A 26780-nucleotide genomic window follows, 5' to 3' on the forward strand; every position below is an offset into this window, starting at 1 on the left:
CTAAGTGCAGAGCAGTATTTCACCTACCTACAGAACAGGGTGTGTCTTCAGTTACTCTGCTAATGAGGGTCCTCTATCAAACTTGTTTTGGGAATGACAGATCAAAGTTGATTTACCCTATCTTTGCTTCAGGACCTCTCAAAGACTTCATCGTGCTAAATGTGCATGTGATTCTTCAAGAGGAAACTGGGACACACTTTGTTAACCAAGAAACCTTTGCCAAAAAGCAACTTGTTAATTTTTTTAAATGATAATTATAAATAATTTATTTTAAAATAATTCTTTGGTATACATACAATTTACCATTTACTTTATTTTTCAGTGTTTTGTCATTATTGTTTATATAAGAGCATTTCTTTTGGGTAGATTATTTATTTATGTATTTACTTATTATGTACTTATGTATTTATTTATTTTTTATGAGAGAGATGCCACTGCAAACTCCAGATACATGCATCACCTGGTACATCTGGCTTTACTTGGGTACTGAGGAATTAAAGTCCAAGTCCTTAGGCTTTGTAGGCAAGTGCCTTAACCACTGAACAATTTCTCCAGCCCCCAAATCTCTTTTTATTAAACCAAATATTAAAGAAACTTATCAGAATATAAAATGATGCCATGCTTCTTCCTGTTCTTTTAAATATACTTCTTTCATTTAAATATTATTAATATTAACATATTATGGGCTTATTTGTTAAAATTTTTTAATTAAATGTTTTTAAACATTACACTCTTATATCCTATCTCCCATGCCCCTATTCCTCTGACAGCCCTCCTCAGTGGGGTTCTTGGTATTCACTGTGGGATCATGAAGGCTTCAGTCATTCGGTGGGGTGGGAGAGGGAAACCATCCTTCGGGGTAATTCTACTCACCCTGTCACTCTTACAATCTTTCTGCCCCTTCTTCCTCAGTGTTCCCTGAGCCTTGGCTGGAATATTAGAAATCTGATTTAGTGTTGAAGTCCCTGTGGCCTCTGGGTTTATGTTTTGAAGGGATTTGAGTGAACACAGGGACTGTTGCCATCTCCCTGGGACTGGTTTTCAGGTTAGCAGTGAGAGCAGTACTCATGTCACCAGTTCCTCTGCAGAGACTTTGGGGCCCTGGCACATGTAAGAGTTGCCCCATCTCATGGCAGGCAGTTGGCTATCTGTTCTTGTATTGATGTATCCTGGACTTCCCTAGTAATCTCTATCACATGTAAGATCAAACAGATTCTCCAGCCAAAAATGAGAGCAGCTCAGATTCTGAATAAGACACTAGTAGTCCAGGGCATTAGCCAAACATTCAACTATTGGGACCTCATAAAACTAAAAAGTTATTTGTACAGATAAGCAAACTATCAGCAGAGCCAACACACAGCCTACTGAATGGGAGAAAATATTTTCCAGCTATACAACTGACAGAGGTTTAATATGTAGAATCTACAAAGAACTGAAAAAGCTAAACAACAAAAATCCAAGCAACATGCTAGGCCTGGTGGCTCATGGGTCTAAAACCAGCACTTGGGAGGCAGACATAGGAGGACTGTTGTGAGTTTGAGGCCAGCCTGGGGCTATAGTGAATTATAGGTCAGCCTAGACTAGAATGAGACCCTACCTTGAAAAGGAGAGAAATGAGAAAAAAAAAAAAAAGAAAGAAAAATCCACTTAAAAATTGCAGCAGGGAATTGAAAAGAGAGATCTCAAAGGAAGCAATACAAATAGCCAATAAACACCTAAACAGATTTTTAACATCTCTAGCCATCAGGAAAATGCAAATTAAAATGACTTTGAGATTCCATCTCACTCATCAGAATAGCAATCATTAAAAAATCAATCAATAGCAAATGCTGGTGGGAGTGTGGGAAAGTGGAACCCTCATGTTCTCCTAGTATAAGTAAAAACTTGAATAGCCACTATGGAAATCAGTATGTAGATTGCTCAAAAAGTTGATCATAGATATAACATTAGATCCTGCCATGCTTCTCTTGGGTGTCTACCTGAAGACTCTACTATTGACTACAGAGACACCTTCTCAACCATATTCACCACTGCTGTATTCACAATATCTAGCAACTGCAATCAGCCTAGATGCCCAACTGCAGATGAATGGTTAACTTGGTAGTGTTATGAAAATAGTTTAGTAGTTACTCAAAAAGTTAAACCTATCATTCCTATATGACTCTTAATTCACAAAGATTGAAAACAGGGACTCCAGTACAGTCACACACAGTGTAAGGGTGGTTTGATCACTGATGTACCTCACCTGGGAGGGTAGTCCCATAATATTCAAGTGGATCTTAGAGACACCTATTACCTTATGGAATTGTAGTAGCCATCATAAGGTCATAGTGCAAGCATTGCTCAGATTTTTTTGGTGATTCTGGTGTAAATAAAATGTGTGCAGTTATCATATAAAAGTAGAGCAATACAGTTATGTGTCATACATGATAATTGATATGAATATGGAGCTGATTTATGTATTTTCTATGCTATATTTGCTATTAAGTTAAACTTCACTTTTTATACATATTTTATAAAGTTGACTGTAAAATTCCTGATACTCCTGTAGTAGCCTCATATGTATTGTGTATCACGTTACTTGGCTACATCCAGAGACTGCAATGTCTATGTAAGTACCTCTATGATGCTGACACAATGACAAATTCACCTAGCTGCATTTCTCAGAATATATTCCTGTTGTAAGTAGTACATGACCAGTATACTAATGCTCATAGTAGTATTATTTACAATACTCAAAAGGTAGAAATAATCCACAATGTCCAACAGAAGATGGATAAATAAACAAAATATGCCATATGCATACATGCATATTCATACATACAATGAAATATTGTTCAGTCTTAAATTAGAAGCAAATTCAGATGCATGCTAAACCAATGTTGAACCTTAAAACATTATGTTAAATGAAATAAGTCAAACACAAAAAGACAAATATTGTATGAGTCTCTATATGAGGTAGGATAGTTAAGTACAAATCTAGTAGAACAGTAGTTTCCATAAGTCAGGGGGAGAGGAGAATGGAGATTCATTACTTAACATGGACATCTTCTGTTTGAGAAGATGAAAATTTCTAGAGCTGGATAATGGTGATATTTGTACAAAACAATGAACATTTGACTACTGTATTGTATACTTAGAATGGTTAAAATGATACACTGATGTTATAAATACTTTGTATCTTTTTATATATTTTCCTTGCTTTATTTACAAGCAGAAAGAGAAGGGAGACAGAGAAAGAAAGAAAGAGAGAGAGAGAGAGAGAGAGAGAGAGAGAGAGAGAGAGAGAGAGAGAGAGAGACATATAATGAGCCTACCAGGGCTTCTAGTCACTGCAAACAAACTCCAGATGAGAGTCCCACTTTGAGTGCCTGGCTTTATGTGGATACTGGGGAATTGAACCCAGGTTACTAGACTTTGTAGGCAAGTGCATTAACCCCTGGGAAATCTCTCTAGCTTACTTTATATCTCTAATACAGACACATTGTAGGCAGAACACCTAGGCTACCTGACCTTATATGACATAGGCCAATATCCTTTGGATATTCTCTGGAAGCCTCCCACATTTTGAGAAGGGTTGACTATTATCCATGATGTTATGTGCCCGTTAGGAGCAAGGAATATGACACAGGAAAGAAAGCACAAATCCATTTTCCTGATCATAGTGTAGTACCCAAGTGCATTAACTTCAGTGGTTTTCTGTGAATATGAGGGTATGTGGGAAGCTGAGTCAGAGCTGGAGCATAAAAGATTATTGATGAGTCACCTTGCAAAAAGGAATAGGGTCGAAGCTAAATAAGATACAAAGTACTATCAGACTGCTATGCCAACCAAAGTCAACATCTACTGGTCAGGTGGGATGCTGCCACAAAAAGATTGGTCCTACCCAGTAGAATGGTCCCATACTATGAATATCAAGGTTGTTGAATCGACTAGCTGAAGTCCACCCTGTATTTTGACTATCTCCATCTTGCTCATTCATTGATTAGGTCCTTCTGGCGAGCTACAAAGCTTGGGGAGTACCCAGACAATTAATACGGTCCACATCTAGTGACCACAATCCTTTCAGGTAAGGATCTGATCAGCCCAACTCTGTCCCATTCATCACATTCTTGGAACTTGCACTTCTTTTTGTATCTATTTTTTCCTTTTCATGTCCCATTCAAACCGTTTTTGGTATACGACTTTTTCTTTTTCCTTCCTTCTTTATTTCTCCTTTGCATTTTTCTTTCCTTCTTTTCTTCTTCCCTCCTTCTCCTCTTCCTCCTCCTCTTCTTTCTCCCCCTCCTCCCCCTCCCCCTCCTCCTCCTCCTCCTCCTTCTTCTTCTTCTGTTTTTTGAGAGAGAGAGTGAGAGAATTGGTGTACCAGGGCCTCCAGCTACTGAAGTCAAACTCCAGATGTGTGTGTACACTTGGGCTCATGGACAACATTGTGTATCTGTGTCACTGTGTATCTGGCTTATGTGGGATCTGGAAATTCAAACATGAGTCCTTAGGCTCATCACTAACTCATTGCTCCAGCCCTCTATCTTTCTTTTTTATGTCCCATTCATCACATCACTTTCTTAGTAAATGCACTTCTTTTTTAATCTTTCTTCCCCCCTCCTTCCCTCTCCCTCTCTTTCTTTCCTTCTTTCTTTGTGAGAACCAGGCCCTCATACATGTAGGTAAGTCCGACTACTACAGAGTCACATTTCTAACCCTCAACTCACATGTTTCAAAACAGATTCCTATCTTAGCCTGTCCCCTGATATCTCAATTGTCTGCCTGTGCTGACATACACATGGTCTCAGCCCCTGGGATTTCAGACTCTGAACAATATTTTCTCCTAAAGCTAACATAGTGGGAATGTATTGAGCCTCTTTAAAAAAAATTCTGCAGAGGTAGATATCAGGGCTGCGGCCACTGAAATAAAACTCCAGACACTTGTGCCACCTCGTGGGCATGTGTGACCTTGCATTTGCCTCACCTTTATGCATTTGCCCAAACCCTGTCTCTTAAAATGAACCAGATCTCTAGTACATGCATCCTGAGGTCTGAGGGAATATCTGGAAGTGGCTGTGAGAATCAGGCTGGATATACACAGAGAAGGCAGAGTGTCTATATGTGAAAATTAAGTCTTTATGGTTGCCCATGGACCTAGAGTTTGAAGGAAAGGGAAATGAAACAACAGGAGGCCTGGACTGTTTCATCTTGTGCCACCATGTTCTAGGAGGCTCTGAACACTCTTAATCAAACCTGCACTGCAGTGAGGATCTTGACTGTCCCCTGAAGGCATGTTGAAGGCTTTCTCATTAGCTCATGATGCTAATAGAAGGTGATGCACCCTTTGCATGTGGAGCTTAAGAAAAGGAAATAAAGTCACTGGGGATGTGTCCTGGAAAGGATGCCAGAACCTGGGCTTTTCTTTTTCCTTTGTTTCCAGCCACCATGAGATGAGCAGCTTTGCCCCACCACACCCTCCCTACCACGATGTTCTGCTTCACTGCAGGTCTGAAAGCAATGGCACTAACTGACCATAGGCTGAAGTCTATGGAAATGTGAGTAATTAAATCCTCTATGAAGCTGATTCTCTCCAGTGTTTTTCACAGTGATGGCAAGTAGAATAATAACACCTGGCCTTGCAGGGTATTAGGATAGTACATCTATTAAGATAAGAAAACATATTTTTTAGGCCAGGCATGGTGGCACGCACCTTTAATCCAGGCTCTCAGGAAGCCGAGGTAGGAGGATCACTGTGAGTTTGAGGCCAGCCTAAGAATACAAAATGAATTCCAGGTCAGCCTGGGCTAGAATGAGACCCTACCTTGAAAAATCAAAAACAACAACAACAATAAAAACCAAACAAACATTTTTATTTAATTGGCTTTGTAAACATGCTTTGGAATATTTAAATATTTAAACCTAGGAGTACATAGGCCTTTATTTGCAAATTTCTCTCAGTATCTATAAATATAAGAAACAAGCCTGGGAGAATTCATGGAGTCTTAGATCAATAACTGCAAAGAGTAGGAAAGAAGATTAGCAGTGCAGATTCCAAATTACACACACACACACACACACACACACACAATCATTAAAGAGTTGTCAGAGCAGTACTCAATAAGTACCTTAACAATTGCCAGACAGCAAATGGTAAGCACTACAAACATTTGTCATAGTCTAATACTTTTTAAAATAAAATAGTGCATTGCTATTTCTAATCCAAGTGCTCACTGACCGGGCTATGTTCTACAGGCAACAGTGAACACCTGTAGACCTTGTATGTGGAACACCAAACGTCTGTAAAGTTCAGCCCTTTGTGTTTCCCATGCACAAAGCATGGCCTATGAGGCTGAAGAGATGCTTAAGGAAAAACGCTTTAACCTACAACTGAAGTGTGTGGCACATTGAGCTAAAAGTCTCTCTGGGATAGTGTGGGGGGCTATTGCTATCACCCATCCACGCAACAGGATCCTCTATCATGAACTCTGAATCCTCTCCTCTCTTTTTCTCATATGAACTCCATACTATCTTTTGTTCAGACTTTCAAAAAGCTAGATTCTTGTCTCCAGGCAGGTTATATCTGAGGCCCAATGTTCATGGTGAAAGAGAAGCATTTATGCCTCAGATCCTCATGGCTTTCTGAGAAAATTAAAGTTCTGTTACCAAACACTGTCCAAGATAGGAACCACCATGGGTACCATAGAAATGCTAGTGGCCCATACAAGGCTATGGCTGGTAAGGGAGGCAACGAGGATGATGCTTGGGTTCTTGATTTGGCTCAGTAATTACTTCCCCTATGCCTGCTTCTTCTGGGACTTCAGTCTTTATCAAAATGTGGCCATGCTTCAGACATGGTGGATGCATGGTTTAGTGGGCCATTCACCTTATTACAGAGATCTCAAGCCTCAGATCAATGATTCTATCCCATTCAAACTGTGCCATGATAGGCTAGGATGGTGAGATGTACAGAGCACTGGACTGGGAACCCCAGAGACTAGGCTTTACTTTTTTTTTTTTTATTTCATTTTTATACTCTTTTTTTCCTTTTCTTTCTTTTTTTTGTTGTTGATTTTTTTACTAATTAGTTTTGTATTCAGCAAATACAGTCAGTTTTGTACCATTATTAGGCTCATCTGTGACTTACCCCCTCCCCTTGGTCCCACCTTGTTGAGGTATATGGGTCGTGCATTGTGGAGTTGGCCCTCAGTTATGGGTAGGATAAATGTTTCTGCATATCATAACCCAACATGTGGCTCTGACATTCTTTCCGCCCCCTCTTCCACAAAATTTCCCTGAGCCATGTTGGGTTCATTTTTGGTCTGCTTCAGTGCTGAGGTGTTGGGGGCCTCTGAGGCTCTGGCTCTCTGATTTGGTAGGAGTTGGTTTTTCTCTGTGTTGATCTCCTTCACCCTTGTGCTGTTATCTGGTTCATCAGGAAAACAGCACCCTTGCTTGTTTCGCCAAGTGTTCTTAGTTTCACCTGGGGCCCTTCTGAGGCGTGACCGGGCGGCTCTCTTTAATTGAGAAACTCTTTGCCGAGTCCCTTCCTAGTGGAGTGAGTCAGCCACAGAACCCATGCCTTCTCCACTTAACCAGTGTGAACTCCAGGTTTCTTTTCTTTTATTCAAGTGGAACCATATAAGCATTCTTAGGTGGTACTGTGCCTATCACATGGCTACTTCTTATTATTAAATACCTGCTCCCCTTCTCCACCTGTGAAATTTAAGTAACTGGAGCAGATGATACATCATCTCCAGACATGTATTTTTGATGTCACTTGGCTTCCAGTTCCAGCATTTTCTCCAGGATGGATGATTAATTTCCCTATTGGGTCATTTTCCTCTTTAGTCCAGCTGTCTCCATTGAAGAGTTTTCTATTAAACATGATGCTCACCTTCCCAGGCCATAAGACGATTTGTAGCCAGGGCCAGTCTACCTGGCAGTTAGGACCATGAATGACTCATAAGTATGATGAATCCAGGAAGTAACCCATGACAGCTTGTCCTTTCTACAGACTGAGAGAGGTTGCAGATGAGTCTCAAGTCAGAAGGCATGCCATTCTGAACCGTGAATTCCATGGCCGTCTACAGGCAGGGGGTCTGCAGTCTCCCAGAACAGTCCTCAGGCTTGCTCCCTGAGCCTGACCCCCGCTCCCAGACACCTCAGGATGGTGTAGAGTGAATTAATGAGGAGAAAGCCAAGCTATCACAGAAGGTGAAAGAAATTCTGCACAGGGAGACTAAAAACAGCAACCCTTTTGCCTAAAAACAAAACAAAACAAACAAACAAACCAAAAAGCCAACCTGCATTTGCCTAAGTTGAGAAGGGTCCGTTATTGAAAAGACACAGGATTCAAATGCAGAGATGTCAGGAATGGAACTAGCGAATGCTTCCCGTGCTCCAGTGTGACACAGGCATCCTACTCTGGCCTCCCATACCTTCCCCACCAATCCTTCTCCTCAACCTTCCTCGCAAAACTCAAGATGAATTAAATTCTTTTACTTCCAGCACTTCTTGTTGGTATTTTGTCTCATAATAAGAAAGTGAGTGATACAAATTGACAGATGTAAATACAAACATAGTTCTGCATAGACAGCCTGTGAGTCTGGATTTCACATCCACAAAGAAACAGTTCTGAGGAAGCCATCTTGGCTCGGGTAGCCATCTACATCAGCTACCTTCAATGCTAGGACAAAATGCCCTATCAGAAGCAGTTTATAGAAGTAAGAGTAGAGTTTAGAGTAGAGTTTCTTACTGACTTAAAGTTTTGTTTTGTTTTTAAGGTAGGGCCTCATTCTAGCCAAGGCTGACCTGGAATTCATTATGTAGTCTCTGGGTGGCCTCGAACTTATGGTGATCCTCCTACCTCTGCCTCCCAAGTGCTGGGATTAAAGATATGCATCAACATGCCTGCTGACTTAATGCTTTGAGAGGATGTTTCATCATTTCAGGTAAGCAAAGGAGGAGCAGATGACTTGGCTTCATATCTCCAAATCAGTAGGGAGAAAGTAGAGACTGAGCTGAGTATGTCAAGTGGGGCTAGACTATAAAACCCCAAGGCCCACCTTCAGTGACATGCTTCCTCCAGCATGCCTCCGCCTCATAAAGGATCCACAACTGTCCCAAACAGCACAACCAGATGAGGATTAAGCATTTGATCACAGGAGGCTATAGGTAATATCTTAAATTTGAGCAACTACATTCTGGCCCTGGACCCAATAGACTCATGGCCACCTCATGATGCAACATGCACTCAGACCAACTTTAAAAGTCCCCTTAGTTTTTATCAGTCCCTATAGTGCTAAAAGTCTCATCTAAAACTCAAAGAAATCTTTTAATTGTGACCTCTGTAGCATCAAAACACACAAGTTACATATTTCCAACATAAGATTGCACAGCTCATTTCCCATGAAGGATCCACCCCAAGTCTGCAACCATTCTAGCAGATGTCCCACAGTCCTAGCATTGTCAACACCCTGGGGTCTCCACTGCAACCAAGGACCAATTCCCATCGTTCCAAAATGAAAACACAATAATCTATGTGCCCCTGCCTGGGCAGATTGCTGAACTGGAAGCAAATCATCAAAAAGATAACAACCACATACATGAAATGCAACAGAATCATCTTTTGCAGCACACACCTTTTGTCGCTAGGCCTCACATAAGTGAGGAAAACCAGAGACTTCAAAAGACCAATAAATGAATTAAAGGTGGGCCACCAAATAGAGGACCTCAATAACAAGCTGATTAAGCTTAGTGAAGACTTGATTAAATGCAAGAATGAATTCCAAGGAGCATCAAAAAATCAAATCATGACCTGAAATTGGAACTCAACAAAGGGATGGAGACATTACAGAAAAATGCATCAGAAGGCAAAAATCAAATAGAGCTTTTAAAAGCCTCTCTAGAAACCTTCACTAATAGAGTTAATTATGTGGAGGACAGAAGCTAGGATCAGGAAGACAAGACAGAAGAAATTGTTCAGGAGATAATGGGCGTGCCAGGGCTTCCAGCCTCTGCAAACGAACTCCAGACGTGTGCACCCCCTTGTGCATCTGGCTAACGTGGGACCTGGGGAACTGAGCCTCGAACCGGGGTCCTTAGGCTTCACAGGCAAGCGCTTAACCGCTAAGCCATCTCTCCAGCCCAAGCTCGAACTCTTGACTTCACCAACACAGTAGGTCCATACAAGAGCCTCCAATAGCAGGAGGGTAGGGTTTATGTAGGAATTCGAACAAGGAGGTAGAAGATAGATACATGATTGGTTGATTTAAACAGTAAATGCACTTGTACTCTTCTGATTGACTTGGGATTTTGGTGGGCAATGTTGGGGGCAGAACAGAGGTAGGAGCTAGGGGAATCCCAGGCAGATGAGGTAGTCTTCATTGTGATTGGCTGGGGAAGAAAAAGCAGAGAGGACAGGCCTCAGGCATGTCATGGGCATGTCTAGGCTAGGGGTGACTCTGGCCTTTGGGTGGACATCTTCCCTAACCATATGTCAGGGCAGTTGCCTTCTGCCTAAACAGAGAACCTGAAAGTTAGGCCTAGCCAGGGCAGCACCTTACTGAATCCCTTCATGGCATTAATTTAGTTTTTGGGTCTTTCCCCATAAATTAAGGAAAATTGATGTAGCTTCCTGCATCATACCAGACCAGAATATGTTAAAGTTAGAAATTAACAGCAAGAAAAAAAACCATAAATCACACCAGCTCTTGGAGAGTGAACAACATACTACTGAATAATGAATGCATCATGGAAGAAATAAAAAAGAAAATTGTAAATTTTCTAGAACTGAATGATAACTAAAAGACAACATACCAAGATTCATGGGACACAATGATAGCAGTCTTAAGGGGAAAATTCATAGCAGTAAATATCTTCATAACAAAGACAGAGAGATCTCAAATTAATAACTTGACCATTCACCTAAGTGCATTGGAAAAAAAAAAATCCAACCCTAAGAGAACCAGTTGGAAAGAAATAAGATGAAATTAATGAATTGGAAACTAAGAAAATTTATGAAACAAAGAGCTGATTCTTTGACAAATGCCAACAAGATTGAAAAAGCCCTGGCCAACTTGATCAAATGAAAACAAGAGAAGCCTCAAATTAGTGAAATTAGAAATTAAAAGGGAGAGGTCACAACAGACATCAATGAAATTGGAAGAATCATCAGGGCATATTTCCAAAGCCTCTACTCCACAAAATTGGGTAACCTGGAGGAAGGATTGGATTAATTCCTAGATATACACCACCTACCAAACTAAATTCAGAGCAGATAGTCTCCTAACAAACCTATTTCATCTACTGAGATGAAAAATGTAATCAAAAACCTCTCCAACAGGAAAAGTCCAAGACCTGATGGATTCTCAGCCAAATTCTACTAAACCTTCATCAAAGAACTGAAACCACTGTTTTTTTTCAAGTTTTTCCACATAATCAGAAAACAGTAAATGCTCTCAAACTCCTTCTGTGAAGCTAGCATCACTCTAATACCAAATACCAAAACCAGACAGAGATACAACAAGAAAACTATAGACGTATATCCCTGATGAACTTAGTTGCAAAAATACTGAACAAAATCCTTGTAAATCCAATTCAACAACACATCAAAAACATTGCCCACCACCATCAAGCAAGCTTCATCCCAAGGATACAGAAATGTTTCAACATATGGAAATTGATTAATGTTATAAACTTAAATACAAGAACCACATGATTATCTCAACAGATGCAGAGCAGACCTTCAGAAAAGTACATCATCACTTCATAATCTAAATGCTGGAAAGACTAGGATGGAGGGTTTATATGTCAACATTATAAAGGCTACATAAAAATCACCTATAGCCCAAATCAGATTTAATGCAGAAAGACTCAAGGTGGTGTTCCCATTAAGATCAGGAACAAGACAGGGCTGTGCACTCTCACCACTACTCATCAAAATAGTACTAGAAGGCCTAGCTCAAGCAAGAAGACAGAGCAAAGAAACAAAAAGGGCTATGAATTGTAAAGGAAGAAGTCAAACTACCCCTATGCACAGATGGTAAGATGCTGTAGGTAAGTAACCTGAAAGGCCCTACCATAAAACTTGCAAAGGGTGATAAATTTCTTCAGCAAAATTGCAGGATACAAAATCAACACAATAAAAGCAGTAGCTTCCCTATACTTAAAAGATAAATATACAGGGAAAGAAATCAGTGAAGCGGTCCCATTTCCAGTAGCCACAAAAAGTCAAATACCTTGGACTAACACTAACCAAAGAAGTGAAAGAACTATATAATGAAAACATAACAACATCCAAAAAAGAAATTGAGGATATGAGAAAATAGAAAGATCTCCCATGCACCTGTACCTGGATAGGAAGAATTAATATTGTGAAAATGGCAATTCTACCAAAAGAAATATACAGATTCAACACAATATCAATAAAATTCTAGCATCATTCTTCATAGAGATAGAAAACTTAATCTCAAAATTCATATGGAATGGCAGAAGGGCTTGGTTATCCAAAAATATCCTCAGCAAGAGACACACTTCTAGAGGTATCACCATACCTAATCTAAATTTTTATTGCAAACCCATAGTACTAAATACACCATGGTACTAGCATAAAAACAGACATAGACGAATGGAACAGAATGGAAAACTAAGCCCTTAGTTCAAGTAACCAAGGCTACTTGATCTTTGACAAATGTACACTGGGGAATAGACAGCATCATCCATCAACAAATGGTACTGGAAAAACTGGATAACCACATGTAGAAAAATAACACCATACACACTCCTCTCATCATGCACACAAACTTACTCCAAATGGATTGAAGACCTCTATATAAGACCTGAAACTTTTAAATGACTGGAAGAAAAAGTAGGGGTGATTTTCTACAATATAAGAATGGGGGGAAATTTCCTGACAATATCTCAGTATCCCAGAAAATTGAACAATCACTCAACCATTGAAATCTCGTCAGCTAAAAAGCTTTTGTACAGACAAACCATACTGTAAACAAACTCAGACTACCTGCAAGATAAGAGAAAAATCTTCTCCAGCTACACTTCCAACAGTGGCCTAATAGGTGGAATCTACAGGGAGCTCAAAAACCTAAACAATAAAAAAAATTCAAACAATCTGGGCTGGAGATATGGCTTAGTGATTAAGGCACTAGCCTATGAAACCTAAGGACCCAAGTTCAATTCTCCAGTACCCGCATAAGCCATATCCACAAGGTGGCACATGTGCCAAGTTTGTTTGCAGTGGCTAGACACCCTGGTGCACCCATTCTCTGTCTGCCTCTCTCTCTCTCTCGCAAACAATCCACTCAAAAGTGGGGCAGATGACTGAATAGGGAATTCTCAAAGGAAGAAATACAAATGGCTAATAATCATTTAAGAAAACATTCAACATCCTTAAACATCAGGAAAATGCAAATTAAAAACATTTATGAGTTTCCACCTTACTCCATAAAGGATGGCAATCATTAAAAAATCAACCAACAGTAAATGTTGTTGAGGCTGTGGGGGAAAAGGAACTGCTGGCAGGGTGTAAACTTGCGCATCCACTATGGAGACTCCCGAAAATAGAGCTACCAACTATCCCAGCTGTTGCTCTACTGTGCACCTACTTTAAAGACTCCATTCTTCAATGCAGAGATATTTGCTAAACTGTGTTTGTAGCTCACCAATTCACAATAGCTAAGAACTAGAATCAAGCCAGATTCACATGGTTTGATGAATGGATAGTGAAGATGTGGTACATTTACACAGTGGAATTCAACTCAGCAGTAAGGAAAAGATGATATAATGAAGTTTGTTGGAATAGGGCATACTAGGTGAACTCACACAAGCACAAGATAATCATCACATATTCTCCTTCATCTGTGTTTCCTAACATGGCATACCTGACAGGCAACTAGAGAAACAGATAATAGGGATAGAAGGGTTTTGGGGGGACAGAAGTGGGAGGGTAGAGGGAGATACACAAAACTAAATCTAATATGAATTGGTACCATAGAAACCTTTTTCCTAGATAGCAGACTAAAAGATATAACCCTCCATAGGAGCATGGGGGAATCATCTGGTAAGAAGGGCCCTGGAGAGGATTGGAGGAAGCCTAACTCTAAAACATTTGGCTTTGGCCAGTAACTCTCAGTACAAGAAATCAGTTACAACCCACATTGAGCTATTAATTGGTGAGACCTACATAGTCCCCCCAAAATACGGGCTTCCATCAAGGTACTTGATTAGAAGGGCTGGAGAGATGGCTTAGAAGTTAAGGGTTTGCCTGCAAAGCCAAAGTATTCAGTTTAATTCTCCAGGACCCACGTAAGCCAGATACATAAACATGTATCTGGAAATTGCTTGCAGTGACTGTAGGCCCTGACATGGCCATTCTCTCCCTCCCGCCCCCTCTCTCTGCCTTTTTCTCTCTCTCAAATAAATAAAATATATTTTTAAAAATCAAGGAATAAATTAGGAGCCAGGCATGGTGGCACACACCTTTAATCTCAGCACTTGGGATGCAGAGGTAGGAGGATCGCCTTGAGCTCAAGGCCAACCTGAAATTACATAGTGAATTCCAGGTCAGCCTGGGCTAGAACCTTATTGCTGAAGACAGCAAATTCTTCCAACACAGAACATTGGGAGATCTGGCTGGAAGCCAGTTCCCAGATGGTTAGTCTACATTGTGCTTGAAAGCATGACATGAGTTGTTGAGGGAAAATGGCTAACAATGTTGTGAGCAAACAGGGGATACTCCTATAAGAAAGCTACTACCCTGACAAGATGTACACGCCTGTGAAATGGTGGCACCCAGCCTAGGTGGATAACCAATGCCTTTCTGATTGGCTAAGAGATTTGCTCATTGGAAAGGAACCCATAGCTGGAACTGAGAACCAAACAAGACTCCTATGGAGGCCAAGACTTTGGACTACAGTGTTAAGCTTCCACTAGTTTATCACCAAAAGAGAGACTACACCGATCAAAATCTCTCTAAATTAACAGTGTTTGTCTCCTTTAACCTATGCTGATCTCACTCTTCATTGAAGAATCTGTTTTACTTTTTCAGAAGGCAGAGAGAACTGAGGACAGTCAAACTCTATCAATAAGACAAGAAAAGATAACTTACTCCCTGGCAGGAGATGAACCACCCCTTACACATCAGCTTAACAGTGAACCCATAAAGGAATTGGTAAGATGAGCAAAATTGCTGCTTCCATGTCCAGCCTGAAAACCTGTGCCAGGGTGATGGAGACAGATACTGAGGATACTCAAAATGCACCAAAGTAAAAATCCAGAAGCTGCTGAGAGCTCAACACTAAAGTAGACTTAAACCACACCCACTATGGCTCAGAGAATTTTGCAGAAGAGGGGGCAAAAATATTGTAAGAGCCACAGGAGGCATTGCCATCCACGCAATGACTGAGTGCTGTTCTCACAACTCATAACCCACCTCTTCATGGTGAATGCCAGCACACCCACTGAAGAGGGCCCTCAGTAGATTGGGGACAGGGAGGGTGGAAATAGTACTGACGCATGATGTGTCCATAAAAAGCTTTGAATTAACAAAAAACAAAACATACTGACAACAGGTTGGAGAGTTAGCTCAGTGGTAAAGGTGCTTACTTCCAAAGCCTGATGATGTGGGTTTGATTCACCAGTACTCACGTAACGCGAGATATGCAAAGTGGTACTTGCATCCTGAATCAGTAGCACATATAAATAGCTTAGTGGTTAAGAGGCATACCTGTGAAACCTAAGGACTTAGGTTCGATTCCCCATTACCCACATAATCCAGATGCACAGGGTGGTGCATGCATTTAGAGTTTGTTTGCAGTTGTTAGAGGCCCTGTTGAACCCATTCTCTCTCTCTCTCCCTCCCTCTCTCTCTGTCCCTCTCTCTCTCTCTCTCAAAATAACTGTAAAAAAATATTTAAAAATCTCAAAGGTATCTTCCAATAGTCTTGTGAATTGGGTCACTCTGAGATAACCACATCCAATGTAGTGAGTAGTGAACTAGTCAACCACACCCTTATCAAAACCTGACTTGCCTAGGCTATCCTTGGGAAGGCCCACTCTTCAGCCCTTATCTCAATGAGTTTTTGCTGCAGCATTTACACTGAGGTTAGAGAGGCTCAGGGAAGTGCATAAATGACTCAGACTTGAGTCATCATCTGTAGGTTTCCCCCAATAGCTATCTGCACAGTGCTACAGCTCACAGCCTGCTTTTAATGTGTGTATTCTTCTTGGTTTGTATACATTTACATTGTTTCCAAAATAAAAATAAAAAATCACCAGGTTGGTGAGCACTAAGATGAGGAAATAAAAATATTTCAGGTGTCAGGGTATGACTGTGCAAATTTTCCTCTGTAAAACTTGTCATGAACTCCTGCTTCTAATAAACATTTCTGATGAGATAACTGCACATTCACTATGTCTTTTTTCAAAGAACTACTGATTAACATTTCAGAAATTTCACACATTTTCTTCACTGAGCATTTTAATTCCCATCCATCATATTTATCATGCCCAGTAGCATTGAACTTCTACACTCGATTTCTGAGAATATAGAGTGTCATTGTGAATTTTACCCTATGAACTGCACAAGTTCATGGATTTAATCAGAGACAAAAAATTATCTCCTTAATCATTATTAGTCCTTTTGGGGAATCCAAAATAGAATTATATAATGTTCTCACACTGAGTTGGAGTAATATCCTAGTGTCGACTATAATAGAAAAACATAGCTCTCACCTTCAAGAGAATAAGAGTCAGTTTATTCTGAAACCAGATATGAGTGACAATGAGCCAGAAGCACAGATTTAGTTAACTCAAAACTCCATGCTCTAATATGGTAATAATTTTATTAAGTTCTTATAATTAGAGAAGAAAGAATTTCATAAACCAAGACATTCTTCAAATACATTAGTGGAAATAGAAAATAAATGGGGTACAGAAAAGTGGGAAAATCCCTGCTACAGGGCTCCCTGCTATATGATGACATTCTTAGCTCTCAGGTTGGTGGAAGTTAGAGGGTCTACATCCCAAAATTTACTTGCTGGTAACAGGATATTAAATCACACACAGAAAGGGCTAATAAATGGTTACTAAAGAGGATCAGATAGCTTACTATAATTTGGCTGTGAACTTGCAACATTCCATCTTCTCCATATTCATAATAATCTTATTCAGTTAAGTCACCCTTGTAGAATGTTCTGATGTAGGATGAGGTAGGTGTTTTCTAGGAACTTCAATGCACACCTGTAACTCAGAAACAAGAAGAACATCCAATTTGAAAGCTTCCATTGGAGGTTTTCCTGGAGATCCTACATAGAAAGGTGGTACAGCCAACAAAGAAAACAAAGGCTTCCTGCATTGATGGGTAACTGCAAGCTTCTGGTTCCTCCCCTTACTATCAAATCTAGAAACTAAAAATAAGAAATAGCAAAGAAATCCAAAATACCAAGATACTACTGAGGATGCTGAAGTCAGTATTAAACCAGTGTGAAGAATTGGGTATGAGCCACTGTGGGAGAACAGTTATTAAGGCCCTGAGAAAGGAAGACTTCACAGGACAAGAAGAAAATTCAGACTCCAGGTCAGCTGTTGACTGTCCTTTGTGGTGCTTTAGGAATAACTCTTACCCATCTTTTCACTTTGAAACCAGCCACCATATCCCAGTTCACCAAGGGTAGGAACTATGAGAGTTAGAGAACATTTCACTTAGGATTAGGGATTGAGGAAAACTGCATGGGAAGTAATCAGCTGCTCTGAATCCTCATATCTCTTCCCCAATTCCATCAATATATCTTCAGGGCAGCCTAGGGATGTTGAACCTCCACCCAGTGTGGTTTAAGTCTAAGGATTCAACTTTAAAAGTCTTGGGAGAGTTGTCTGCTGACATGGTGGAAAACCTCAAGGAGTAACAGTGGTATGGGATTTTTCCTGTTAGTTACCTCACCCTTTCATGTAGTCACCTCAGAATTGAGAGGAGAGGGTAGGGTGGTCAGGGGCCTCACTGACATGTTGACAGACAGAGTTGACGTTTCCTATAGGGAAACCTGAGTTCACTTATGCTAAAATAAACAGACTTCAGTATTTCAAACTGTAACATATCCTACTTGAAGCAAAAATATCAGAACAGAGAAAACAGCATTTTAAGAAAACCAGCTAAGATGTTTAAGAAAATTAGGGGAGAACTCGCTAACTTGGAGCAAAATAAAATAATTAACAAAAATAAATCAGTGAAAATATCTATGAAAAACAGAATAGTTAAAAAGAAAAGATATGGTAGGATGGATAAAAGTGCAAATGTATTAATAATAGATTATGTTGATCTCAAAAATAGAAAAACGACAAAAGAAAAGATTAAAGAAAGGGCTTCATGGGGCTTAGGTGATAAGAAAGAATAATGGTAATAAATATGCTCCAAACACATTACATACAAGTATGAAACTGTCAAAAATATAACTTTTCAAAATATTTATTCATTTTTTTATTTGAGAGAGAGACAGAGGACGAGGCAAACAGAGCGAGTATGAGTGTGCCAGGACTACCTGGCACTGCTAATGAACTCCAGACCATACTTTGTGCATCTGGCTCTATGTGGGTACTGAGGAATTGAACCTGGCCCATCAAGCTTTGCAAGCAAGCACCTTTAACCAATGAGTCATCTCTCCAGCCCCAAAGCATTTTTTTGATAGTTCAGGTATAAGTTTATTTAGCAAAGCCTAGAATATACTCCAAAAAGAGACTGGAAAAAGCTGTCTTAATGAGGGAAGGTAGCAATGCAGTGGGTTCTGGGTTATGAATTTTTAAAAATTTATTTATTTTTATTAACAACTTCCATGATTGTAAACAATATCCCATGGTAATACCCCCCCCCCCAATTTTTCCCCTTAAAATTTCACTCTAGGGCTGGAGAGATGGCTTAGCGGTTAAGCGCTTGCCTGTGAAGCCTAAGGACCCCAGTTCTAGGCTCGGTTCCCCAGGTCACACGTTAGCCAGATGCACAAGGGGGCGCATGCGTCTGGAGTTCGTTTGCAGAGGCTGGAAGCCCTGGCACGCCCATTCTCTCTCTCTCTCCCTCTACCTGTCTTTCTCTCTGTGTCTGTCGCTCTCAAATAAATAAATTTTAAAAAAAAGTAATTTTAAAATTCCACTCTACACCATATCCCCTCCCTCTCTCAATCAGTCTCTCTTTTATTTTGGTGTCATGATCTTTTCCTCCTATGGTCTTGTGTAGGTGGTGTCCAGCACTGTGAGGTCATGGATACCCAGGCAATTTTGTGTCCCCCAAAACATTTTTGAAAGCTATACAAAATGGATTCTCCAAGTAAAAATACTGTTGTAATATAGCTTTTTTTTCTCTGGAAATAACATGATCATCCCCTTTCCATCTTGAAGTAATGATAGCCCTGGACAGATAGCCATGTCAATGAAATAATAAAATGGTAGCTATGTCTATGGTACTGAGTAATGGAGCTGTTAACACTCCATAAGGAGAAGAAGGATGGGGGCATAACATGACCATCATCTGGGAGTCCAGTGATTAGTTATGGACCCCTCATAACTACAAGTAGACTTGAGATTCCAGAATATATAAGAAGTAGAAGGTTAACTTGAAGTGAGGACTTCATCACGTAGCTTCCACGAGGTCCTCATCCATGATGGGTGGAACTTTCTAGTGATGTGACTCTTTTGAGATTATCCACGTTCCTGCAGGAAATCCCTCAATCATGCTCCCTAAGTAACCCTTTAACCATGCTCCTATAAGTAGCCCCTCACTCAGGTTCCTTTAAGTAATCTGTGGTAGTTTGAATCAGATGCCCCCAATAAACTCATGTGTTTTGAATGCTAGGTCTCACCCTGGTGGCAATTTGGGAGGTGGAGTCTTGCTGGAGGAGGCATATTTCTGGGGCCTGGCTTAGGGGTGTTGTAGCCATACTCTCCATTGTCAGAACTCACCTCACTTTTGGTACTGAATTCCACCCACCTGCTGTTGGCAAGGAGAGGTGTCAAGCTTCTGCTAGTACCATGCTTTCCCCTTCAATCAAGAAGCTTTCCCTCCAGACTGGAAGCCAAAACTTTGATCAAGTGTTGTCCCAGAAACACAAAGGTAAAGCATAGGCCAAATAAACTCATTAGTTCATCAAATTGGACTTTGGTGGGATTCTTTCTCTGGTCTGTCCCTAGTGTCCTGTCTGGGCATACAGACATTTGATCACATCTCTCCATAAAATATTAGTGCAACACCCACCCACACTCAGAATCTAGATACATTAGAAGGATATTTTAAAAAATAAAGAAAAACATTTGAAGAAAAAAAATGGAGATGGTATTCTCAGAATTAAGAAGGCAATTAAGAAAGAACTTGGGAAGAGAATAGGAATTATAATGGAAGTTATGAAAGCTAAGAAATATGAAGTAAGGTGACAAAAGTATGTTCTCATATGTGAGTCTCTGGATCCTCAGAGGCAGCTGTGGTTCCCTTGAAGGCACCCAGGCAACCATGGGGAGCATGAGAAAGAAGCACTTTTGGGAGACAGTCTCTGTGAAAGGCTTGGCTTAATCAATAGGGAAATTGGCTTAGAAGCAGTTGAAGATCCTAAGGGGATTAGATGTACAAGGTTGCTTGCTGATGCCTAATTAACATATGGGGACATACATTCCAACAGGTAAGCAATGGTAGGATACAGGGGGATGGACTGTGCAACGGTTACTGGCTGATACCATGTAAGGAATTTCCTAGGCAACTGGCCAAAGGTCACAGGGCAAAGCCTAAGTTCAGGTGTGCCAAGTTTGGAGAGGGGGTGGACTCCTGTAGCCTGTGGGGTCCTTAGCCATGGCTGGCAGCTCAGGCCCATCTACTGAAGTCTCCAGCCTGTGGCTGGCAGTGCCTGACACGCATATAAAAATAATTACAGTAGATATAAATGCCTTAAATTTGCCACTTCAAAGGCACAGATTCTTAGATTAGATTCATAAAAGAAGCTTTAACTCCATGCTACTGAAAGCTGCATGAGATTACTGAAAATATATTGACTTGAAATAAATTGTGGTAAATTATGCCAATGAAATATTAACCAAAGGAATACTGATATAAGTAATCTTAATTTTTAATAGGCATTAATTAAGGTAAATATAATGAGGAAGTATGAGAAGCTTATATGCAAGCACAAGAAACTTATGACTATTTTTATTACAAACATATACATACATAGATTAAACATGTGTCATGTGACAACTGGCAAAACCAAAGAGAGAGAAGTTGAGTAACGGTGCTGATTCTAGCACACTTTCAGAAGCTAAAACTGATAAAGCAAGTAGATAAAACACATGCACATTTTTCAAAATGTTGCCATAAAGTAAAGACTATGCTGATATATACAGAAATATATGCCATTCAAGTGTAGAATTATTAGTTTACAGCAGAGCAATTCTAGTTGATAGCAGAGAAATTTTGTAAAAGTGGACTTCTTTGATGGCAAACTGACTTGACATTTTTTTCTTGTGAGTTTTTAAATTCTTTTTTATTATTCATTGTTTTTAAAATAAAATCACTGTACCCTTAGCCCTTCTCGCTCCTACCCCAATTGTGCTGAGTGTGTAGACCCAGAGGGTCAGTCTCTGCAAAGGTGGGGTAAACATGATGCCTCGGGCTATTCCCACATTAAGGCTCTTATAATCTTGCTGGCCCCTCTTCCTCAATGTTCCCTGAGCCTTGGCAGGCAAGATAGGGATCTGATTTAGTGTTATTTTTTTCTATACACTCTGCATCTCTGTTTTTATTAAGTTTGAGTTACTAGGATGTCTGTGTCTGTTTTCCTGGAACTGGTTTTCAGGATAGGCTTAGGGCAATCCTCAAGTCACTGCTTCCTCTGTAATGAAATCTGGGCCCAAGCTGATGAGATAGAGGTGACTTATCTCATGATAGACAGTCAGCTGTCTCTTCTTGATGTATTGGTGTATCCTTGTTCTCCCAAGCATTCTCCATATATAGGATAGAACAGATTCTCCAACCAAAAGTGAGAACAGTTTGAATAAAGGGGGATAAACCTAGTTATTAGAGAGATATATTGATGTGCATATCCACTCTTCTTAGTTAAACAGTAATGTAGGTTCTTTCTGGAGCCTATTGGTTTCCTAACCTAGGGAATCTGGCTTTGTTCCCAGAGGCACATAGGAGTTCTGCTCTAAGCAGGTCTAATGTCCAGTTGGTGAGCAGTTGGTTACCCGCCTACCCACATAGGCTGTGTGTCACTATTACACAAGTTTATGCTTCTTGGTCAGCTGGTTGATTTTGTATCTTTCAGGATCTGCTGTTTAATCAATCAGTTGGCAACTATTATTCTCCAGCTGTTCTTATTGCACTTTCCAGCACTATGAGGTATAGCTGGGAGAGAACTGGATTCCCCCTTAGTTCCAGCATAGTCACTTGATATCCTGTGGCCACAGGCTGTGGTTTCTTAATCTGTAGAGACTTAATTTTTAGCTTTTGCAGTGTTATGGCAATATCCTGTGTTATTTTGGGGACCTTGTGTCTCTTTGACCAACAAGCAACTCTCTGTGAGGGGAAACCCAATTGTGGCCCTAGGAATTTAAGGATACTTTAATCTCATGAAAATGTCATCTCAGCATGTTCTTTCAAAACTTCCACAGCAGGGGAATATAAGTGTGGATATTAGCACCAGGACAAATGAGATAACCCTTACTTTTTTAATAGAGAATTTAATAGGTGTAGGCCCTCTTGTAGCCCATGATTGATGGTAGCTTGATATTAGAGAGTGGGCTTATGTTTGGATATGGTTCTGACTTGTTTCCCAGCTCCAGCTATGGGTTCTGCACCACTGAGGGGATCAGTTAGCCAAATCAAGAGCAGTTGGTTCCCCACCTTGGCTGTGTGTCACTATTGCACTTATGTGGGCATCACAACAGGTTATTTGCTGCTAAGTAGGTTAGACCATGAGTTGCTTGGACAGATATTGGTCATTTCCCCCAGTCAGCCATGTAGCACCTTCTGGCACTAGACACACTGACTGTCTGGGGACTGACTCCCTTGTGGCTTCCAGGCATGCTGTTCCATTTTCCTTGTCAGCTGCATATGGTATCTTCTGCAGTAGGGTCTTACCACTAACCTTTAGTGGGTCATCAAGTACTCTGACAGAAATTTGTCATTCTTTTAGGAAACCTTGTACATTTCTCTGATCAAAAGCTCATTGTGGATGATAGCCCCATGCTGGTACTGGGAGTTAAAGGTCAGTGCCCACTAAGAAAATGAGGAAAAAGATAACTAATATACAAGAGTTAGAGACACAAGAGAGAGAGGGAGAGTGAAGGAGGGAAGATGTAGAAGATTTAGGTTAGACTTGATCCTACCCTCTCCAGTGTCTTGTGGTTCAGGTGTTTCCTGAAAGGGCCTGGTGAAGGTTCAGCCATTTGGTCTGCCTTTTAGGAAGTAGAATTTTATGGAACCATTGCCGTTTGGGTCTAGATTAGTGTTTCCCACCCCTTCAATGCCCTCCCCATCCATCCTAGTGTCTAGGCCATGAGATGCTTGCTGGGTATGTAAGGTATCTTGGGTAGATTCAGGTTAGGTGCTATAGATGACTGAGACTATGTGGGGATTTTTTTTTTCTGTGATTGGGTAAGTTCACTGAGAATGATCTGCTCTAGATTCAACCATTTTTCCTCAAATTTCTTTGTGTCATTTTTTATTACTGCTGTATAGAATTCCATTGTGTAAATATACCACATCTTAGTTATCTACTCTCCTAGGGATGGACATCTGGATTGATTTCAGCTCTTAGTTATTATGAATGGAGCTGCTACAAATATGGTTGAGCAAATCTCTCTGGCCTGTGGTTTGAAGGTTTTAGGGTAGATGCCCAGTAAGGGAATAACTGGGTCTGTTGGTATCTCTATAGTCAGCTTTTGCAGGAGTCTCCATATTGCTTTCCCAAGTGGTTGTACCATCCTACATTCCCACCAACAGTGGATGCGTGTTCCTACTTCTCCACATCCTCACTAGCACTTATTTCAATTGGATTTTTTGATGTTTGCTATCCTTAATGGGGTAAGGTGGAATCTCATAGTTGTTTTAATTTGCATTTCCCTGATCATTAGAGATGATGAACATTGTCTTAAGTGTGTGTTTGCCATTTGTATTTCTTCCTCTATGAACTGCCTGTTCAGCTCTTTGCCCCATTTTGTGAGTGGGGTGTTTGACTTCTTACTGTTTAGATTTTTGAGTTCTTTGTAGATTCTAGAGATTAGGCCTCTATCAGTTGGATAACCTGTAAACATTTTCTCCCATTCTGTGGGTAATCTATTGGTTTTGCTTATTGTATGTTTGTCTTTAAAGAAACTCTTCAGCTTCATGTGATCCCATTGGTTGAGTGACTGTTTAAGATCATGAGTTACTGGGGTTTTGTTCAGGAAGTCTTTTTCCATTCCTATATAACTTACTCTCCATTGAAGAATCTGCTTCTCTTTTTCAGATAGATACAGATCCTAAGGAGAGAGCCACCCCATCATATCTCAAAAGTGCCCCTGCTGAAACTAAGGAAAATGGGCAAAACAAGCAAGGGTGCTGTTTTCCTGATGAACTGGATACCAGCACAAGGGGGAAGGAGACCCACACAGAGAAAAATCAACTCCTACCAAATCAGAGAGCCAGAGCCTCAGAGGCCCCCAACACCTCATTACTGAAGCAGACCAAAAATGAACCCAACATGGCTCAGGGAAATTTTGTGGAAGAGGGGGCGGAAAGAATGTCAGATCCACATGTTGAGTCATGATATGCAGAGACATTTATCATACCAATAACTGTGGGCTAACTCCACAATGCATGACCCATATACCTCAACAAGAAGGGGCCAATAGGGATTGGGTAGGTCCTGGATGAGCCTAATAAGGTACCAAACTGCCTGTATTTGCTGAATACAAAACTAATTTTAAAAAAAGTGTGGAGATTACACTTGGGCTTCAGCATTCATTCATCTAGATATGACAGACACAGTCCTATTCTCAGATGATTGGTTTAAGAATCAACAACATTGTGACTTTGAATGGCAAACGTGGTGTCTAATTTGGTCAACTTGATTGGATTAAAAAAAAGCTTGAAGGTTAGTTAAGTGCCCCCTGGTTGTATCTGAAATAATATTTATGTATTTTTTTCAAAAAGGTCAAGAGGTCTCTAACTTAAGAAATGGAATAATTTCTTAATAGATTCATAGATAGATAGTGTCACTGTTGGGAGGTGATAACAGTGAGGAGGCAGGACATATTTGGAGGACATAGGTCACTAAGAATGTGGCCTTCAGACCATGTCTTGCCCCAACCCCTTCCTGCATGTTCTTTCTCTGCTTTTTGGCTGTCTTGCTGTGCTAGGCTCTGTCATACCCTCCCACTATGATTAACTGGCATTTCTGAAATCATGAGACAAACAATTCTTTTTTCTCTTCAGTTGCTTCTGTTAGTTATTGTTCAGTGATGAGAAGAATAAATAATAACACCTTAGGGAAGTAGAATTGTTTTAAAAACTGGAGGAGGAGAACTAGATACCAATAACAATAGCAACATCTACCAGATATGATTTAAAAAGAAAAGAAAAAAAAACTTGGGCTATAGAGATGGCTTAGTGGTTAAGTCACTTGCCTGTGAAGACTAAGGATTCAAATTTGATTCTCCAGGCCCCATGTAAGCCAGATGCACAAGGTGGTGCATGCTTCTGGAATTGGGAGTTTGTTTGCAGTGGCTAAAGTCCCTGGTGCACCCATTCTTTCTCTCTCTCCCTCTCCCTCTTCCCTATCTCTTACAAATATTAAATAAAATAAATAAATAATTAAATTCAAAAGGTCAGAATCTTCACACAGGAAAATAAAGAAATATTTTCTGAAAAGTTTTGAGTGTGGGAAAAAACAGTAAAAATAATCCATAAGGCATGCTATCAGTTATATTAATTTAAAATATATGTCCCTATGCATTTGGGCTAAGAAGATAGCTCTGTGGATAAAGCATTTACCATGTGTTGTGGCTTGATTCCAGTGTGCCCATAAACATAAGTGTTTTGAATGCTAGATTATCCAGCTAATGGCAATTTGGAAATTAAAGCCTTCTGGAGGCAGTGTATTGTTGGAGAAGTTATTATGGGTATTATAACCAGCTTCCTCTTGTCAGTGTTTGCCACACTCTCCTGTTGCTATTGTCCATCTGATGTGGCTCAGGTGGTTATGTCCAACCTCTGCTCATGTCATTGTTTTCCTGCCATCATGGAGCTTCCTCTCGAGTCTATAAACCAAAATAAACTTTTTTTCCCTATAAGCAGCTCTTGGTCAGGTGTTTTCTGCAGGTAATGTGAAACTAACTACAACAGTAAAGTTGGTACTGAGAAGTGGGATTATTGATGCTAGACACCTGACTGTGTGACTATTGGCCTTTTGGAGCTGGTTTTCAAGAGGAATGTGGAAGAATTTGAAACCTTGGCCTAAGAGATGCCTTGTAGTGCTTTAAGTACATCTTGACGGGCCATTCTGGTCAGAGTTGAAAGATCTGAATGCAGTAAAAACTATGGGCTGTGAGGTTTGGCTTATGAGAGTGGGAAAGAGCTTTGCCTGGACTGAGCTAGAAGCAGTTTGTGTGAGAGGCTTGCTGTTATGCTAATGTCCTGAGAACTTTTACAGGGTTGCATTGCATAAAAATGGACTGGTATGAACAAAGGGATATGGCACAGAAAGAAATTTTTGGGCTGAAACTTCTGCTCATTCAGTTGCAATTGTTTGAGAGATTACAACCATTGA

Source organism: Jaculus jaculus, chromosome 1 (genome assembly GCF_020740685.1).
Source record: "Jaculus jaculus isolate mJacJac1 chromosome 1, mJacJac1.mat.Y.cur, whole genome shotgun sequence".
NCBI classification, from domain to species: domain Eukaryota; kingdom Metazoa; phylum Chordata; class Mammalia; order Rodentia; family Dipodidae; genus Jaculus; species Jaculus jaculus.